At 41.0% G+C, this 19925-nt stretch overlaps 1 long non-coding RNA gene across 1 annotated transcript; it reads right to left on the reverse strand.

Moving 5' to 3' along the window:
- Positions 1-6272: 6272 nt before the first annotated feature.
- LOC136752647 (uncharacterized) lies at positions 6273-14470 on the reverse strand. The gene is made up of 3 exons (XR_010817326.1): positions 14302-14470; positions 10913-11032; positions 6273-6451 (listed from the first exon to the last, which is right to left on the reverse strand). It is a non-coding gene; the product is annotated as an uncharacterized LOC136752647 (long non-coding RNA).
- Positions 14471-19925: the final 5455 nt, after the last annotated feature.

A 19925-nucleotide genomic window follows, 5' to 3' on the forward strand; every position in this document is an offset into this window, starting at 1 on the left:
GAAGAACTGCCCAAAGGGGAAGGGTTTCTGTGCACTTCCATAGTCACACCCTATCAAACCAGCCATTGGACCCTGTGCATGTCACTCAAACAGGTCGCTTCAGACTTCCTGTTTGTAAAAAGGTAACATCTGCAGAGGTTCTTCCTCTTTTGCAGGGAGCTAAGACTACTGTGCAACCTTGCAATCCTTGGGTAGTGCTTCATTTTTCAGATAACCGGGGTTAAGATAACCTATCATTATCTTTCAAGTAGGAAACACTGCCCAAGGGGAAAGGGGTTACTGTATAACAAAACTGTTGCAACAGAGGAGGCAGTGAGCTGATAAGGGAGCCTGCCCAGAGACATACCAACAGTAATACCAGGGGCCCCATAGGGCCACACCTGGGCTGCCCCAGAATGAGGACCGCAGTCACGCTTTTACCAGGAACTGTCTAGAATCAGCATATACAAAGCTGGGCTACAGAGGTTAACTCTTATGCCCTCCACTTACAATAACAAGGCCAGCTGCTCTACTAGTGCAGCTACTTGCACAATATATGGCACGGGGCAATCAAGCATCCTATGTGCCCTTCACGCGTTAACATGGCAGAAGACCCCAGATCCAGCAGAAGCAGGGCCACAGACCCACTGAAAATTCAACATAATTCACAGCCGGCTAGTCAATCAGAGTGTGTGGGCCAATGCGAGCGGTGACCTCTCTCGAATCTTGAGCGTGGCAGCAGGCAGAGCAGCGGACGCAGGGGGCGTGGCTGTGTCTGAAGCTGTGTGCCTGGAGGAGGAGACAGAGGTTGAGAGCCATCAAGCCCCTGGTGTAACTCGCCGGAGTCAGATATGTTTCAACATTTGTGGACATGGGGGCACTGCAACACCAAACTGCACGCAACCCTGCTGAAGTTGGACACAACACCAGATTTCACTGCCACTGCTAACACTGCTACTGTAGAGGAAAAAGCCCTGTGGACAAAAAAACAACATAGCAAGCAGTTGGATAATATAAGGCACTATATTAATACACCTATTATTTTTAAAATGCTCTATTTGTGACCGAAACTGAAAGCGTAGCCAGACAAACAAACAGGAAGTGGGAAGGGACCTGTTTGAGTGACATGCACAGGGGCCAATGGCAGCTTTGATAGGGTGATGTTTCAGTTGGGTTCCTACGGAAGTGCACAGAAACCCCTCCCCCTTCCGACGTGAAAGATAACTATTAGGAGCTGAATCAATAAATGGCAAAAACAAAGCTTGTGGACACAAATACAGACAAAAGATTGCAGTCCTTTAAAACAAAAACATGAAATAAAAGTATAATTCATAACTTTACATTGTCAGATACATTGTCCAATATAATACTTATTAATGAATGTACCTACTAGAGCATCACTGCATGTATCTCAATGTAGCCTACTTCAGCTTGCTTTGTGAATTTGTGAGTTGTATGTAAATTAGAAAATTAATAATTAAATATCTGTGCAATGCAGGCTACCAAACGTAACAATAGGCTTGAACTGCAGTTGTTTATGGCTGGGGAAGGGCTAGAAGAGGTTATAATTTTGAATGACAAAGCATAGTTCATATAATATCCATAAAATAACATAATGACATCAAATAATTGAAGCAAACATTGTAAACAATGATTCTAGTAATTTGTGTCACTTGCCTAGGCAAACAGTGGATAATACACTAATAAACATGATTCTGTTGAAGTACATATGTGGCAGACGCACCTTTTTGCTGTTCCATACCCCTCTGAGTACACTCTAACAGAGATGGCCACAATGACAGCAGGAATGCCATATCCCACTAGAAGCAGGTGAAGGGTGCACACTTGGTTTCTGCTGCTGTACTTGACCACTCTCAGGTTCTTTATTAACAGAAGCAGGTGCACTCCCTCCAGCCACATCCACACAAAGGTAGCGAGGAAGAGGTAGTGGAGGACTCCTGCTATGACCGAACAGACTACCTATAATAAGAGAGAGTACAGATCAAGAGGGGATTCACAAACATATTACAGATTTTTCTCTGGCACAGCAATATATTTTTTAAACATCTTTTATATCTCTTCAACATCACCTCCAGGTCTCCTCTTCACTGAAGACTTGCTGCACCCCTCTTCACCTCCCCTCCTTCAGAGCCTGCACTTTCTCCACTCTCACCCCTAGATAGAGCAACTTCCCACAAGGGTCCAATAACAACAACAATAGTAATCCAGTGTGAAAATCACTGTATTGTCTGTCTTTTGCATAATTCTATATTTCTAGTTGTTAGGTTAAGGTTTATTTATATATACTTATAAAGTGTCTACTGCATTAAATAGAGTTTTAGAAAATATTTTAAAATATTTAAAGATAGACAGGTAAGTCATCCAAAAATTTGGAACAAATTGGAAAACTCACAACAACATTTATATATACTATACTATACTATTTAGAATACCCCCCCCGTAATAAAATAGATAAAAAAAAGTAATGATTTGTGAAATACTGCAAAATATTCCAGAGGGCGTCCTGAAACAAACACAACAATTTCAAGGTGGACCTGTAAAAAATATATATACAGTGAGGGAAAAAATATTTGATCCCCTGCTGATTTTGTACGTATGCCCACTGACAAATAAATGAACAGTCTATAATTTTAACGGTAGGTGTATTTTAACAGTGAGAGACAGAATAACAACAAAACAATCCAGAAAAACGCATTTCAAAAAAGTTATAAATTGATTTGCATGTTAATGAGGGAAATAAGTATTTGATCCCCTATCAATCAGCAAGATTTCTGGCTCCCAGGTGTCTTTTATACAGGTAACGAGCTGAGATTAGGAGCACTCTCTTAAAGGGAGTGCTCCTAATCTCAGCTCGTTACCTGTATAAAAGGCACCTGTCCAAGCAGCTTGGTGAGAACGTGACAACAGTTGGTGTGATTATTCGCAAATGGAAGAAACACAAAATAACTGTCAGTCTCCCTCGGTCTGGGGCTCCATGCAAGATCTCACCTCGTGGAGTTTCAATGATCATGAGAACGGTGAGGAATCAGCCCAGAACTACACGGGAGGATCTTGTTAATAATCTCAAGGCAGCTGGGACCATAGTCACCTAGAAAACAATTGGTAACACACTACGCCGTGAAGGACTGAAATCCTGCAGCGCCCGCATGGTCCCCCTGCTCAAGAAAGCACATGGCCCGTCTGAAGTTTGCCAATGAACATCTGAATGATTCAGAGGAGAACTGGGTGAAAGTGTTGTGGTCAGATGAGACCAAAATCAAGCTCTTTGGCATCAACTCAACTCGACGTGTTTGGAGGAGGAGGAATGCTGCTTATGACCCCAACAATACCATCCCCACCGTCAAACATGGAGGTGGAAACATTATTCTTTGGGGGTGTTTTTCTGCTAAGGGGACAGGACAACTGCAAGGCATCAAAGGGATGATGGATGGGGCCATGTACCATCGAATCTTGGGTGAGAACCTCCTTCCCTCAGCCAGGGCATTGAAAATGGGTCGTTGATGGGTATTCCAGCATGACAATGACCCAAAACACACAGCCAAGGCAACAAAGGAGTAGCTCAAGAAGAAGCACATTAAGGTCCTGGAGTGGCCTAGCCAGTCCCCAGACCTTAATCCCATAGAAAATCTGTGGAGGGAGCTGAAGGTTCGAGTTGCCAAACGTCAGCTTCGAAACCTTAATGACTTGGAGAGGATCTACAAAGAGAAGTGGGACAAAATCCCTACTGAGATGTGTGCAAACCTGGTGGCCAACTACAAGAAACGTCTGACCTCTGTGATTGCCAACAAGGGTTTTGCCACCAAGTACTAAGTCAAAGGGGTCAAATACTTATTTCCCTCATTAACATGCAAATCAATGTATACCTTTTTTGAAATGAGTTTTTCTGGATATTTTTGTTGTTATTCTGTCTCTCACTGTTAAAATACACCTACCATTAAAATTATAGACTGATCATTTCTTTGTCAGTGGGCAAACGTACAAAATCAGCAGGGGATCAAATACTTTTTTCCCTCACTGTATATATACTGTACGTTTTTAAAGCAAGAGAGTCACAAACAGCCAGAGGGCGCCTAGTCCTAAGACGAAAATCTCTCTGAATGCTTGGTCCACATTTAACATATAATTTGACAAAATCTTTACAGAAGTCTTCTTTTCTGGCAGGATTTCAGAATGATTAGCATTTACCAATTACCTTTCAGGACTAAGAAGAACAATCAACTTGTGACTGATAAGAAGGGTATGAACAATGACAACATGGCTCAATATTCACTTAAGCATAGATATTTACTTGGTAGAATCTTGTAATCTAAAGTATAATTAAAAGTCATATATATGATATTTCTGAGAAGGTAAAGCTGATATGAATGCCATTAAAACTGCATTCAGAAATATTTTCTGGCAGCATTCTGTTCAGTAATTTAAACCACAGAAACTATTAAAATATATTAAATCCTACTGTAAACATCTGTACATTTTTAATGCTTAATGCCGATATGTTTGCTTAACATATTGATATATTATAAAGATGCCACTTGCCTTGTTTTCTGTTTTAGATACTCCAACTCCAACTAAAAAGAGAAGGTTCGCCATAAAAAGACAAAGGCTCAAATGCAAGTGAAGGGCAGTATTTCCTTTATGGACTGAAACACACAATACAAATGTAAGGATTGCAAGGCAGAGACAAATGAGGGCTATGCTCAAAAATATGTAGGTGATCATTTCCAGAGTGGAATCATCTTCGATCTGTGGAAAACAACAGACAAGCAATCAGAGAAGGGGAAGAACATGTTTTGAAAAAAAAGTAGAGCAGTGCTTTAAATTGTTCTTAAACCTTTATAATATACAACATTTTAACAATAGCAGTCCAAACACAGGGTGGCATGGTGGTGTGTTGGTTAGTGCTGCTGCCTTACAGCGCCAGGCGTCCTCGGTTCAAGTCTCAGCTCAGGGTGTCTATCTGTGTGGAGTTTGCATGTTCTCCCTGTGTCTGTGTGGGTTTCCTCTGGATACTCTGGTTTCCTCCCACTGTCCAAAGACATGTGGGGTAGGTTAATTGGCTACGCTAAATTGCCCTGTGTGTGTACACCCAGTGATGGACTGGCATCCCATCTGGGGGTGTGTTCCTATGCTTGCTGGGATTGGCTCTGGTGTCCCCTGCATGGATAAGTGTTTTTGAAAATGGATGGATTCCAAACACAAACAAATTAAAATGACAGCTGTATTTAATAGGGTGTAGGCCCTCCTTTGGCCATGACTGTTGCAGAATGATAAATTAAGTTACTCTCCACTGGTACTTCTTGATTTGCCATTCTAGTTCATCCCAAAGTTGTTCTAGAGTGAGAATAAGACTCTGAAAAGGCATGATATGTTTTTATTGCCATGCCATTGATTTTATTGCCATGAATATCTGAATCCTCACAACAGAATTCCATTAATGCTGTCAGTACACAGGTCTCCAAAATATTACAGTATTTACTGGCAGTCATGAATGAAGGATAATTTATGGCAAAAATATTTTTTTAATATTTTGGACACTGATATTTATTTATTTGCTTCATATTGAGGGGCAGGACAGCAAGTATATTTACAGTTTATGCCTTTGTCCCTGTGTTTTGTAAAAATAATAACTCCATAATGTATATTCCTGACATACCTGTGATTCGTCAGTTGCCATTATTAAAGCAAAGCTGCCGAGGTGGGTAAGGCTGCAGACAGTGTGTGTTGTATTGGAATGAACTTCTTTGCAGCCCTCTGTGGACCAGGAGCTCTCATTTCCTTGATGATTCCAGTAGACACACTGAACAGTTTCTCTTTCACCTTTGATCTGAAAATGATCATCAACATAACCACTGAGTCCTCTCACATTTAAAATACAATACATTTATTTTACAAGTCAAGCATGGAGTGGAAAATTACTTATGTATTACTTATATGATAGAGATGGCCCTGAAGATATACAGTCATGCTTCAGGTTTTATTTTCATTTTTTTTTGTATTTTCTAATCTGTATATAATAAAAACGCACTTCCATTTACAACATATCCCTAACTTTTTTGTGTTGTCCCCCAAGACCATGCCTTTTCAAAGAGTCATCCCCCCACTCCATTGCCTATATTAATATGAACCTCTTTGTATTGGCTGTGCTGTTGTTTTTTCATAACGCTTTCTTGTGTTTTTCTTGTCATACCAGCTAATTTCTCTAACACTCAGCTAACAATTCTGCTAAAATACCCTTAAAGCTTACATGACCATGCAGTTTAACTTACCTGATTGTGCTGGAAAGTTATATTAATAGGCTGAGAAAGGTTCTGATTCTTCTTTTGGCCAATGACCACTGTTACTATCTGTGAGTTCATTCGGGGAGATGCATTGTTTTGAGAGTTCTGAAGGAATTTTGCACTTAACACAGATTCCAAACCAGTGTAAGAGGCAAATCCAACTGTTGTTCCCCCTATAAATATAATATAATATATATATATATATATATATATAAAAAAAACACACATTACAACAAACAATTATTTCATGAGCACTTCTTATCGTCTCTCAAACTTGCTTCCATTTAGTTTTCATGCAAAATGGCAATACATGGAAAAATACAATTTACTTGTCTTGGAAAAAGGCTGAAAGAGCTTCAAATAGAAACTGAAGTAAAACTTAATTAAAGTGTTGAAAAATTAACACAATCAGTCTTTTTGCATGTTTCTTTTGACAGTGGTTATACTGCTGAATCTGCTTTGTTAAACAGAATATGCAATGAACAACACAAATGACTGTTTTTACATCTGTGTCTCCAAACTATGCTGAATCTAATTTGGCTTTTTAAACAGATTTAAGGAAATTAATTCTATGTCTTTCACCTTCATAATTAAAAAGCAAAAATAAAAAATAAGAAGAAGAAGAAAAAAATGCATTGTCTTAATAAAACAAAATACAACATCATGCACTAAGGAGGTACACAGAGGACAGTGCCAAAGATAAAGAAATGTTATTGGGCTTAATTATTATTAAGCTGACAAAAAATGTAAATGGTGCATTTATATGATTAAAAAAATGCAATTTAAAAGAATATATGTATATTAAAGAATGTGAATACTGAAGAATGTAATAATCCTTATTGAGGAATTTATCAGCCTGTTAAGAGAGTAAGACAGGACCCCACTGTGATCTGAACCACTGTCTCTGGCACATCTCTATCCACTGATGCACACCGTCCCCCACCATGTTGAGAGAATGTTATATTGTCCCCTCAATAATGCATGCCTGGCATAGGGGACCCGTCCCCCCCAATTCTGAAACCAAAGCTATGCCACTATATCTATACACACACACACACACACACACACACACATATATATATATACACACCAGCTGTGGCTACTCAGTTGACTATCCAGCTGTGTGTTATTCAGTGGGGCTGTGGCCCCGCTCCTGCAGGATCGGGCATCTACTGCCTCGTTAATGCATGGAATGGTACACAAGTTGCCTGATTGTCCCATGTCATTTATTGTGCAAGTAGATATACGGCCTCGCTCCTAGCTGCACTAGTAGAGCAGCTGGCCTTGCTATTGTAAGTTGAGGGCATAAGAGTTGACCTCTGTAGCCCCACTTTGTACATGCTGATTGCAGACATTTCCAGGTATGAAAGGGGCCCAAGGAGTCCCTGTGGCATCTATCTAGAGCTGCTAAGGCTCCTAGTAGGTATGCCTCAGGGCAGGCTCTCTTACCAGCTCACTGCCTCCTCCCTTGCGAGGGTTTTCTTATATAGTAACCCTTCCCCGTTGGGCAGTGCTTCCAACTTGAAAGATAACAATAGGTTTTGAATGCAACCCAGGTTTTCTGAAAGAGGAAGTACTGCCCAAGGGTTGCAAGGTGGTGCGGGAGTCTTAGCTACCCGCAAAAGAGGCCTCACCTTTTATGCAAACATGAATTGGAAGGGACCTTTTTGAGTGACATGCACAGGGGCCAATGGCAGCTTTGATAGAGAGATATTTTCGACTGGGTTCCTAGGGAAATGCACAGAAACCCCTCCCCCTTGGGCAGTGCTTCCTTTTTCAGATAACCGTTATATTTTGTTCTGTACATTGTAGTTCATAGGCTTTAATTAAAAAAAAAAAATGTGGAAAAAAAATGTATTAAGTAAGAAGGGCATCATGTGATCTCAATATAGAGACACACAATTGCAAGTTTGATCAAAATAACTATCAAAGGGCAATACTGTATTTTATTAACCATGAAAATACATTATTTTTCAAATATGCAATATGCAATCCAACTGATATGTTTTCATAATGTGATGCTGTCTCAGTTTGTAATAAACCTAAACTAAAACAGAAATCAAATACAAATGATTGTTATCAGTTCAATACTGTTTCCTCAATATGACAACCAAGATTTTAGTCTTTGTTCTAATAATCACACACACACACATGCATACATGTATATATTATTAAATATTATTAATATTAAATAGTATGTGTAATTATCCATGAAAAAGTGTAAAAGCACACATAGGGAGAGGCATGCTCAACACATACTGAACCAGATCCCTTCTGGTCATAACTGTACTAGGTGAGCCACATCACTTGAATTTGCAAATATATATATATATATATATATATATATATATTTTTTTTTTTTTTTTTTTTAATGCTTCTTTACTCAGAATTCAAGTACATTGGGAATTATTATATCAACTTGCATTGCAGGAAGTAGCAAACAAATACTATTTAATGACACAGATCTATCAGGAGGTGGCACTTTGGAGTAGTAAGAGTTTCATGTGATTTCAAGCTACATGAATGTTCTAGGAATTAAATTATTCAGATGTTTCAGGATTTTCCTCATAGCTATGATTTGCACCTGGTTTGTGATCTTATTGAGCTTTGCTCACAGTTTATTTTTACTTAATCCTAATTGGATTATTGATTGATTTTGTTTTCAATCAGTTATTGTTTTAAAATGTGTAATGGCCTTGGGCTTGGTTGGTGTAATATGATTGTGTGTTGCTTGTTTTATATGTTATAGCCTTTATACAAATACACATTTAGATAATATTTACTGGTTTAAAATACTGTTTAACAATATACTATACACAAGTCTGTCTATTTTTTAAATTAATAATGATTTTAGTATAATGCCTTATGTGTGCCTTCCTTTTATGTATTTATCTACATTATGTAAACATCTATAGTTTATAGTTCCTTCTGTGGTATTTACAACATGTTGTGGCCCCCATGTTCTGAGGAAGCCCCTGGTCTCACTTTAATGCTGCAATTCCTTATATACCTTAAATACTGTTAATACAGTGAGGGAAAAAAGTATTTGATCCCCTGCTGATTTTGTACGTTTGCCCACTGACAAAGAAATGATCAATCTATAATTTTAATGGTATAACAGAATAACAACAAAAAAATCCAGAAAAATGCATTTAAAAAAAGTTATAAATTGATTTGCATGTTAATGAGTGAAATAAGTATTTGATTCCCCTATCAATCAGCAAGATTTCTGGCTCCCAGGTGTCTTTTATACAGGTAACGAGCTGAGATTAGGAGAAGTCTCTTAAAGGGACTGCTCCTAATCTCAGCTCGTTACCTGTATAAAAGACACCTGTCCACAGAAGCAATCAATCAATCAGATTCCAAACTCTCCACCATGGCCAAGACCAAAGAGCTGTCCAAGGATGTCAGGGACAAGATTGTAGACCTACACAAGGCTGGAATGGGCTACAAGACCATCGCCAAGCAGCTTGGTGAGAAGGCGACAACAGTTGGTGCGATTATTCGCAAATGGAAGAAACACAAAATAACTGTCAGTCTCCCTCGGTCTGGGGCTCCATGCAAGATCTCACCTCTTGGAGTTTCAATGATCATGAGAATGGTGAGGAGAACTGGGTGAAAGTGTTGTGGTCAGATGGGACCAAAATCGAGCTCTTTGGCATCAACTCAACTCGCCGTGTTTGGAGGAGGAGGAATGACCCCAAGAACACCATCCCCACCGTCAAACATGGAGGTGGAAACATTATGCTTTGGGGGTGTCTTTCTGCTAAGGGGACAGGACAACTGCACCACATCAAAGGGATGATGGACGGGGCCATGTACTGTCAAATCTTGGGTGAGAACCTCCTTCCCTCAGCCAGGGCATTGAAAATGGGTCGTGGATGGGTATTCCAGCATGACAATGACCCAAAACACACAGTCAAGGCAACAAAGCAGTACATTAAGGTCCTGGAGCGGCCTTGAATGGCCTTGCCAGTCTCCAGACCTTAATCCCATAGAAAATCTGTGGAGGGAGCTGAAGGTTCGAATTGCCAAACGTCAGCCTCGAAACCTTAATGACCTAATAATAATGATCTGCAAAGAGGAGTGGGACAAAATCCCTACTGAGATGTGTGCAAATCTGGTGGCCAACTACAAGAAACGTCTGACCTCTATGATTGGCAACAAGGGTTTTGCCACCAAGTACTAAGTTGAAGGGGTCAAATACTTATTTCACTCATTAACATGCAAATCAATTTATAACTTTTTTGAAATGCGTTTTTCTGGATTTTTTTGTTGTTATTCTGTCTCTCTCACTATTAAAATACACCTACCATTAAAATTATAGACTGATCATTTCTTTGTCAGTGGGCAAACATACAAAATCAGCAGGGGATCAAATACTTTTTTCCCTCACTGTACATGTCATAATGTAGAGAACTACTACCATGTTGTAGGATACATATATACACTTAGGTAACACCAGATGGTAGAAGTGATAGTGGGTACAAACTGTTTAGGAACAAAATAAAAGACAGAACACTTGGATGGGTAACACTACATTTTAAAAGATGCTTTGGAATTAAATTAACTGAAAACAGAAGAAATTATACATTCATAATCTGGATGAATTCCATGTATACATTAACATTTACCTTGTGGGTTGTCCTTCACAATGCTGGTGAGATTTATGTCCAGAGTATTTCCACTTGTCTGTAGAGATTCAATGTTGTGTTCCACAGTATAATTGGGGGGTATCTGCAACCACTGCAGATCTAAAAATAAACATATTACTCAAATGAGTGATAGAAAAGGGGACATGGTTTAGCCATAAAGGAAATGCCTTAAACTTTTGAAAATAAGGTACAAGGAAATGTTAAACAGGACATTTTTGGTAATCTTTTATATTAAGTTGAATGTTACTAGAATACAAAAATACAAGATGTATAACAGGAAACTAACAGAGGAAATCATTTGAATCTGACAGCTTCACATGTTTTCCACTGATTCTGGGAGTTTTCAGGTTTAACCCACAAGCCAATAACCACTACGGGCATATAAATCTGCTTAAATCAGTTAAAACAGGAAAATCAGAATGTTTATATATTACTGTAACATTGAGGAAATAAGACTAATACAAATAAAAACATCCCGCCACTGCAAACCAGTGTAACATCCACCTCCTGACTATAGGCAAGGTAATTTAGGTAGGGGGTGCATGTTGTTGCCGCCACCACCTTTATTATACCCAGACCTAACTGGAACCTAGATGGCCCCACCTGTAGTCAGGAGGTGGACATTACATATTGTAGCAGGTTGTGGTTGCCTGTCACAAAAAGGGCTTGTTTGTAGGCAGGGTCTGGTGTTGAAACAAACAGTAAGGAGGCAAGCAGAGGGTACAAAACAGGCTTGCTCAAGATTTATTGCTTCCCTCAATGGCAGGCAGTTTCAAAACAAGCAAAACAAAACATCTGTTCGAACACTAACTAAACAGTCCCTAACTAACGAACAAAACACTATTTAACAATAACAGTAAATGCCCAGTGCGTCCAGAAAAAGGGTCTCAAGCTAGTGAATTCTTCTTCTTCTTCTTCTTCTTCTTCTTCTTCTTCTTCTTCTTCTTCTTCTTCTTCTTCTTCTTCTTCTTCTTCTTCTTCTGCCCCAGACAAGAATGCACACACCGGTCTGTTTCCTGCCTCGTTTTATAGAGGAAGTAGTGGGCGGGGCTATGGCTATCAGGAACCCTGCTGGCTTCTGGGGTTTGGAGTCTTGGAGGAGAGGTTTTGTAGTCTCCTCCACTGAAAGATCCGCCCTGACCGCGGCCTTGCCTCTCACACTGCCACAATATATTCTCTGATTATGTAATGTGGTCACATGTAAATAAATAACAAAAAAGGCTTCACCTGAGCAATTTTTAATAATTTAACTGATCAGAGTAAATTTTAATTTTTAATATAACCTATATTTACTATAATTTCACCAGGAGAGTCCTTTATTGAAACGATGAATGGAAATTATGCCTTTACTAATGAAGAGAAAATATCGACTAAGGGTTATCTAATGTATGCAAACACTCTCTATTAACAATAATGTTTTTATTGTACTTGCTCCAACTCTCCTAGTTGATGTGGACATTGAGTTTCACAGCTATACCCCTCTATTATGCAGTACAACAGGCAGGTGAAGAGCAACTGATATTAAATAGAACTGCATCTAATGAAACAAACTCAACAGGAATGTAATATTATTGTAATAATAATTATTACTAATAGTTCTAAACAGGGTTAATGTGTTGTGATGGGGATGCTCTTTGTAGGACAGGCGCTGTTACAATTATTGGTTTTTGCACTATGCTGTAGGCCTATACACTCACCTAAAGGATTATTAGGAACACCTGTTCAATTTCTCATTAATGCAATTATCTAACCAACCCATCACATGGCAGTTGCTTCAATGCATTTAGGTGTGTGGTCCTGGTCAAGACAATCTCCTGAACTCCAAACTGAATGTCTGAATGGGAAAGAAAGGTGATTTAAGCAATTTTGAGTGTGGCATGGTTGTTGGTGCCAGACGGGCCGGTCTGAGTATTTCACAATCTGCTCAGTTACTGGGATTTTCACACACAACCATTTCTAGGGTTTACAAAGAATGGTGTGAAAAGGGAAAAACATCCAGTATGCGGCAGTCCTGTGGGCGAAAATGCCTTGTTGATGCTAGAGGTCAGAGGAGAATGGGCCGACTGATTCAAGCTGATAGAAGAGCAACTTTGACTGAAATAACCACTCGTTACAACCAAGGTATGCAGCAAAGCATTTGTGAAGCCACAACACGTACAACCTTGAGGCGGATGGGCTACAACAGCAGAAGACCCCACCGGGTACCACTCATCTCCACTACAAATAGGAAAAAGAGGCTACAATTTGCACAAGCTCACCAAAATTGGACAGTTGAAGACTGGAAAAATGTTGCCTGGTCTGATGAGTCTCGATTTCTGTTGAGACATTCAGATAGTAGAGTCAGAATTTGGCGTAAACAGAATGAGAACATGGATCCATCATGCCTTGTTACCACTGTGCAGGCTGGTGGTGGTGGTGTAATGGTGTGGGGGATGTTTTCTTGGCACACTTTAGGCCCCTTAGTGCCAATTGGGCATCGTTTAAATGCCACGGCCTACCTGAGCATTGTTTCTGACCATGTCCATCCCTTTATGACCACCATGTACCCATCCTCTGATGGCTACTTCCAGCAGGATAATGCACCATGTCACAAAGGTCGAATCATTTCAAATTGGTTTCTTGAACATGACAATGAGTTCACTGTACTAAACTGGCCCCCACAGTCACCAGATCTCAACCCAATAGAGCATCTTTGGGATGTGGTGGAACGGGAGCTTCGTGCCCTGGATGTGCATCCCACAAATCTCCATCAACTGCAAGATGCTATCCTATCAATATGGGCCAACATTTCTAAAGAATGCTTTCAGCACCTTGTTGAATCAATGCCACGTAGAATTAAGGCAGTTCTGAAGGCGAAAGGGGGTCAAACACAGTATTAGTATGGTGTTCCTAATAATCCTTTAGGTGAGTGTATGTCAAGCACGGTTTGTTTTTGTCTTTACTGTAATGGCATGGCGCTGTATGTGACTTGCTGATTTTGTCTGCATTGAAGTAGTCAGCACAGTTATGGCATTTACTCTGAATGGCATTCACTGCTATTGTCTGCATTGTAATTGGATGTGTAGTGATGTCATTGCACACTTTGTATTTCGTTTCTGTATTGAAACATCATAAACCAATGTGCCATGTGTTTTCACTAACAGCTTTCTAAGATTTGGGTAGACCTGGGTCCCAGAAATACTGTTGGATGAAGGCTATGAATCAGGTCAAATCGGGTAAACCATGAAAATCAGCATCCCTTATTATATCTACTGTCTGCCAAAAAGTTTTGCTAATGATTTAAATTTCATGGCTTCCCATTTCTGTAGTATTGACCCCCTATTAAAAGTAATTAGAAAATGTTTTTCTAAGCAGATTGTTCTCCATACCTAGGTTGTCTGCACTCTGATTTCTCTTCACCAGCTTCTCAGAGCTCCCAGGCAGAGCCAACAGCACGTCCTCAACAGCATGCAGGTAAAGTCCCCCTAATTCTGACTTCTGCCCAGCGGACTTATTTGAAACAGCAATCACATTCAAAAAGGTGCTTAAACGATCAGCAGCTTTCTGAAAACAACATGGATACATAATTCAGTAATATCCATTGGGCTAAAGTGGACTATTGCTTTAGGACTTTACATGGTGGTCTAACAACGAGTCTTGTTTGATCTGTAAATAAAACAATACAAAATAATCAACAACAACCACAACAAATAAACAAATTGTAACATGACTATGGGAATGATTTAAACATTAAAGTGGTAAAGCACTAAAACTGTTGAGGTTTGTAAAATTATTGGTTTATATTTGTGTGTGTTCTGGTAGGAGTTTCTGAAATTTTTCTCTTCAATTATATCATACTGTCTTTTGACAACCACCATGGTATTGGTGAATGTTATATATTAATAGATGGTAATGATACAATTTAACAGAAATCAACACCTGAGAACATATAAACAAGTAATTGCAGAAACTGCAATGGTGTCCTTCAAGCAATAATCTTCTATAGTTAATATTTACCTATACATGTCAGTAATGCAGAATGTTGATATAACTGCAGCTTACTGTTAGATACAATTATAATTAATCAGTTACTGATATTCTAAGTCTTCTTTGGTAAGATTGTGAGTACAGCTGGAGTTGTTTGTGGAGCTGTCCATCATACAGATTTTGTCTTAGCCTTTAACAATTCTTTAAATCATACAGTAATATGAATTATCAGAATTAATCAGCGATATCTCAAAATCGACATTTGACATCCCAACATTTTGAAAAAGCTCAAAATGATTTTGGCAATTATTGAGATTTAAGATTTACATACTTTAAAGTAACATTTAGATATATTTTTATGAATTTGAATATTGTAACACTCGGTGTGGAACAGGAGAATAGAACCCAGGTATGGAGTGGCACAACATAGTCAAAACTGGCAAACTGGATCCACAGGAGTAGGGCAGTAACAGTAGTCAAGGGGGCAGGCAGGAGGTCAGGCGATTGGGCAAGCAATAAGTGTCTATATCCAAAGGGTTTAAATAAGAGGTACAGTGGGGGCTGAAAACCATGGAGGGTGGTACTGGTCCAATGAGAGGAGATGTAAAGGGTAGCAGTGGATGGAGAAGCAGAGCGAGTGACAGGCGTGTGTTGATAAGGAGCTTGCACCTAGTATTGAGGAATATTAGTAAAAACTCAGGAGAAGAGGACCTCTGGTGGCAAACCATGGAAGTGTGGAGGGAGGATGACACAAAGTTATCATTCAGAAGCACTGCGCAAGGGGGAGGGGTTTTCTGCACACTTCCATAGGAACCCAATCGAAAACATCACTCTATAAAAGCTGCCTTTGGCTCCTGCACATATCAGTCACACAGATCTCTTCTCACTTCCTGTTTGGTAAAAGGTGATGTCTGCACAGGTTCGTCCTCTTTTGCCATTTTGTTGGACCTGAGAATGCGAGCTCTCTGTGTCTGTGTGTTGCATTAGACCTTAAAAAGTGCATATTTCGGCTGGCTGGCTTCACTTACAGTGTTGTTCACTGTTTTGCTACATCTCTGTCTCTATTGTGTGTCTTATCAGTGATATTTATAGGTAATTTCGATCCTGTCCATCTGTACACCGGAGCTTCGGCTGCGCTTTTGGTTTCAGTTTCGGTTCACAAATAGAGCATTTAAAAATAATAACAGTTTTAATTTAATGCCATATATTATCCGATTGCTTGCTCTGTTGTTTTTTTGTCCACAGGTCTTTTTCCTCCACAGCAGGAGTGCTAGAAACGGCAGTAAAATTCGAGGCCCAGCCGCCCCCAAGAGGTACTCTTCTGCCGGCTTGTGCCTGCACTACAGCCCGCAGCTGCGGCTGTAGGAGATCTTGCTCTCGCATCTTGCTGGGATCGAGCTCTGCTGTGCTCCACCATCCATGGATGTGGCCTTGGTTATAGGCCCGGCTTCGGCTAGCGGTTTCTACTACCCTCGATCCCCCGGACCCCGGACCCCATGTCACCTGATGTCCTCGGAAACTCTGGCACACACGGTGTGCTTAAGCCTATGGGCCTAAGCGGCATTTGTATCCCACACTCCAGTATCTTTACTGCACGTTAATAGTTCACGAGTGTATGCGCTCAGCAGTGAGCTCCTCTCGCCCCCGCCATTGCGCTGCTTGCGGCCTTGCCCGCCTGGAGTTGGGAGGCCCTCTGCCCTGTTTGTCTGGGCACCAACAGTGGACTTGATCTTCAAGGGCACCGCCGCAACTGCTGCCGCACCTGGCAATCTCCCACCCCGGTAGGAGTAGGGGCTCGGTGGCTCTGGACCTCCGTTCCTCCCCAAGCCCCTCCATCTCCTCCTCGAGAGATGCAGCCTTGGAGACAGCTGCGCCTCCCACACCCGCTTCTCCACCTGTGTCTGCTGCTGCACCCGCTGCCACGACTGTACCTGTTACGTCTCCTTAACCTCGTTGTCCGCAGAGTCAAGTGACTTGGCCTGTCCTAACAGGCAATGTCATGTGATGGAGTCCCTGCTCCGGAGGGCCTATGAGGCTGGAGCCCTTTACCTGGCGTTTGCGTTTGCCCAAGCGTGGCCACCCTGTCTCCTTTACGCGTTCCCACCATTCCCCCTTCTCCCGATGGTCCTGGAGAAGGTCAGGACGAGTGACAGTTCTGCTGAAAACCCCACAGTGGCCTTGCAAATTCTGGTTTGCAGACCTGATCGCCCTCCTCCACAGAGAGCCTTGGCAGCTCCCAGTGAGAGTGGACTTGTCCCAGGTGCAGGTCAAACTTTGGCACCCCAATCCAGGCCTCCTCCAGCTCTGGGCCTGGCCACTGAGCGGGAGTGTTTGATTGCCTGGGGTCTGTCAGATGCAGTAATAGCCACTATTCAGTCGGCGAGAGCTCCCTCTACAGAGCAGTATTCCTACCGCTGGTGGACGTTTAGCACCTGGTGCCAAGACGGTGGTCAAGACTTAATTCATTGTGCCACTGTGGTCATATTACAATTCTTACAGGAGCTGTTGGACCAGGGTAAGTCCCCATTCATGCTCAAAGTGTACCTGGTAGCCATCTCCACATGTCATGTTCGGACTGATGGCGAGCCCCCTGGGTCTCATTTCCTGGCTGTGCAGTTTCTGAAGGGAGCTTGATGGCCTCCTTTGTACCCCTTCACTGCCCACATGTTGCCTTGATGTATTGCTGGACGCACTTTCACAAGACCCATTTGAGCCACTGAACTAGTGTCACTTAAAATGACCTAGTGTACCTAGAATTGATGCTGTTTTGAAGGCAAAGGGTGGTCACACCAAATGTTTTTCTGTTCACTCACTTTGCATGTTGTTAATTGATAAATATAATATATTAACATGTCTATTTTTGAAGGCATTCTTACTTTACAGTATTTTTTCATACCTGCTTAAAACATTTGCACAGTACTATATATATATATAACGTGTAAACAGCAGGACTGTGACTCCATTCTAGCTGGTGTAGACTGGAGCTCACCGCTGCTGTTCCCAGCTGATGGTGCTTGAGTTGTTTTTGCTGCCTCGCTGTGTATATAGTTCCTTGGTCAGCAGGTCTGTGGCCCACTCTGACTGTGTGTCACAGAGCAAGACCTCAGCAGTAAGCACTTGAGTGGGCTCTTGTGTTCCACTGTGTACATAGTAGAGGTCTTCACGGGTCCAAAAATGTGTGCCCGAACCCGAAGAGACCCGGAAATGTGCTATCCGACCCAGACCTGTCTATTATTTGAAAGTTTGGACCCAGACCGTGCAGAACCAAGAAGTGCTGTAAATGTACTACCCGGAACCAACTCGGACCCATCTAGTATTTGAAACCTGGACCCAGACCTCGGCTAGGACACACAGACCCGATTGAACCCGATCAGCACAGATCCCACAGCTAATTGCTATTAACAAGTTAATTTACAATCCATCCTCCTTGTCAAGAAAGTTGGTAAAATAACATCCATGTTGTTCCTTTCTTTCTGATTGAAAGAGCATGTATAATCCACTCATTATTCCAGTTCAAAAGTCCACTTGCTGTCACAGTGGCAGATGACAAACGTGACTTTGCAGCTTTGCAATTTTTTTATATCTCGCATACGATAACTTCCACCGTTTGCCCTTCTGACCTATAATAACGACAGCTTGTTCAGTGCCACGGCCGCTGTGTTCTCTGAGACGTGTCTGCCATAGATTTTAGACATACAAAGCGAACGAACTCCAACCACGATATCTCAAAAATCGCGCGAACGTCAATATTGCACTTCGGTTTGCGTCATCTGTCAAACACCGATATCGTGGAATAAGTCCCGCCTTCTAAATAAAAGAGCCAATCGTCAGTTGGTAAAGTCATCGCGATTCAGATATTACACATAATGTTAAACCTCAGGTTTGGGTGGACCCGTGAAAACCTCTAGTACATAGTTCATTTGTCAGCACAGTAGAGCTAATGTTGCCCTGCATTAGCTGGTCTAATCAGCAGGCGTCTACTGCTCCTGTGTTCTGCGGGTTGGTTCCTGTGCCCCATGGTGTATATAGTTTGTTCATACGACATTGTAGAGCTGGTGTGGCCTCGCTCCTAGATGGGCTAGTGGAACAAGCGGCCAATGCTCCCATGTTATGCGGAGAGTGCATTACATTTTCTTGCACACTGCAATTTTTAATGGTTTGATTGTCATGGTAGAGCCTGCTGTTGTCCTGCATTAGCTGGATGACAACTGCTCCGATGTTACATGGTGGTGCATGATCTGCTTACTGAACTCCACGATGTGTATAGTTTGTTATGACAGCATAGTGGAGCTGGCTGCTTTGTACCATTCAATAAAAGTGATTACTCCTGTGGTGCGCGAAGGCTGCATGAAATTTGGAGGTGATCTTGTTTGTGCACAAGTCTTGAACATCTATGTCAATTTTAGTGCATTCAACATACATAAGTCAGTTTCTTTATTTTTATTTCAAATGGCTTAGTGTTGAGAACTTGCTTTCATAAATGCAACTGTTAACAAAGATAGAACACAACTTCAGTGTCCAGTCTCTGGGAAATGGTATTCTGGTTCAATTAATGATTAATTAATTATTCTTTGCCACCAAGAAGCAGCCAGCCTGTAGTTTACACTGTTATAATTGTGGTTCAGGAGGCTGTTCACTTACAACAGCAATTGGGTCATTAAACATCACAAAATGTGATTGTTCTGATACCAGTTGAACACAAGCTGTGAAGGAAGCAAGATAGATCCAAACCGTAACAGCTGGTTCTTAAACCATTCCAACTTAGTTTTAAAGTCACCCACATTTGCTATGAGGTTGGAGCCAGTTTGATCCCTGCCTTGCAATAGCAGATTAAAAAAATTTAGATGTTGGGAAGTGTTAGTCAAAAAGTCAAAATCACACATCTTGAAAATTCCTAATTTCTGCAATTGTATAGTTTTTTCAGATAGGTGAGAATTTCCATTACAGGGGGGGGTAATCTCATGAGGCATTAACCGTAACAAATCCATTGCACTTAACTGTACAGTTCCAAGTCCATGTATACAGC

The sequence above is a fragment of the Amia ocellicauda genome, chromosome 7, assembly GCF_036373705.1.
Source record: "Amia ocellicauda isolate fAmiCal2 chromosome 7, fAmiCal2.hap1, whole genome shotgun sequence".
Lineage (NCBI taxonomy): Eukaryota > Metazoa > Chordata > Actinopteri > Amiiformes > Amiidae > Amia > Amia ocellicauda.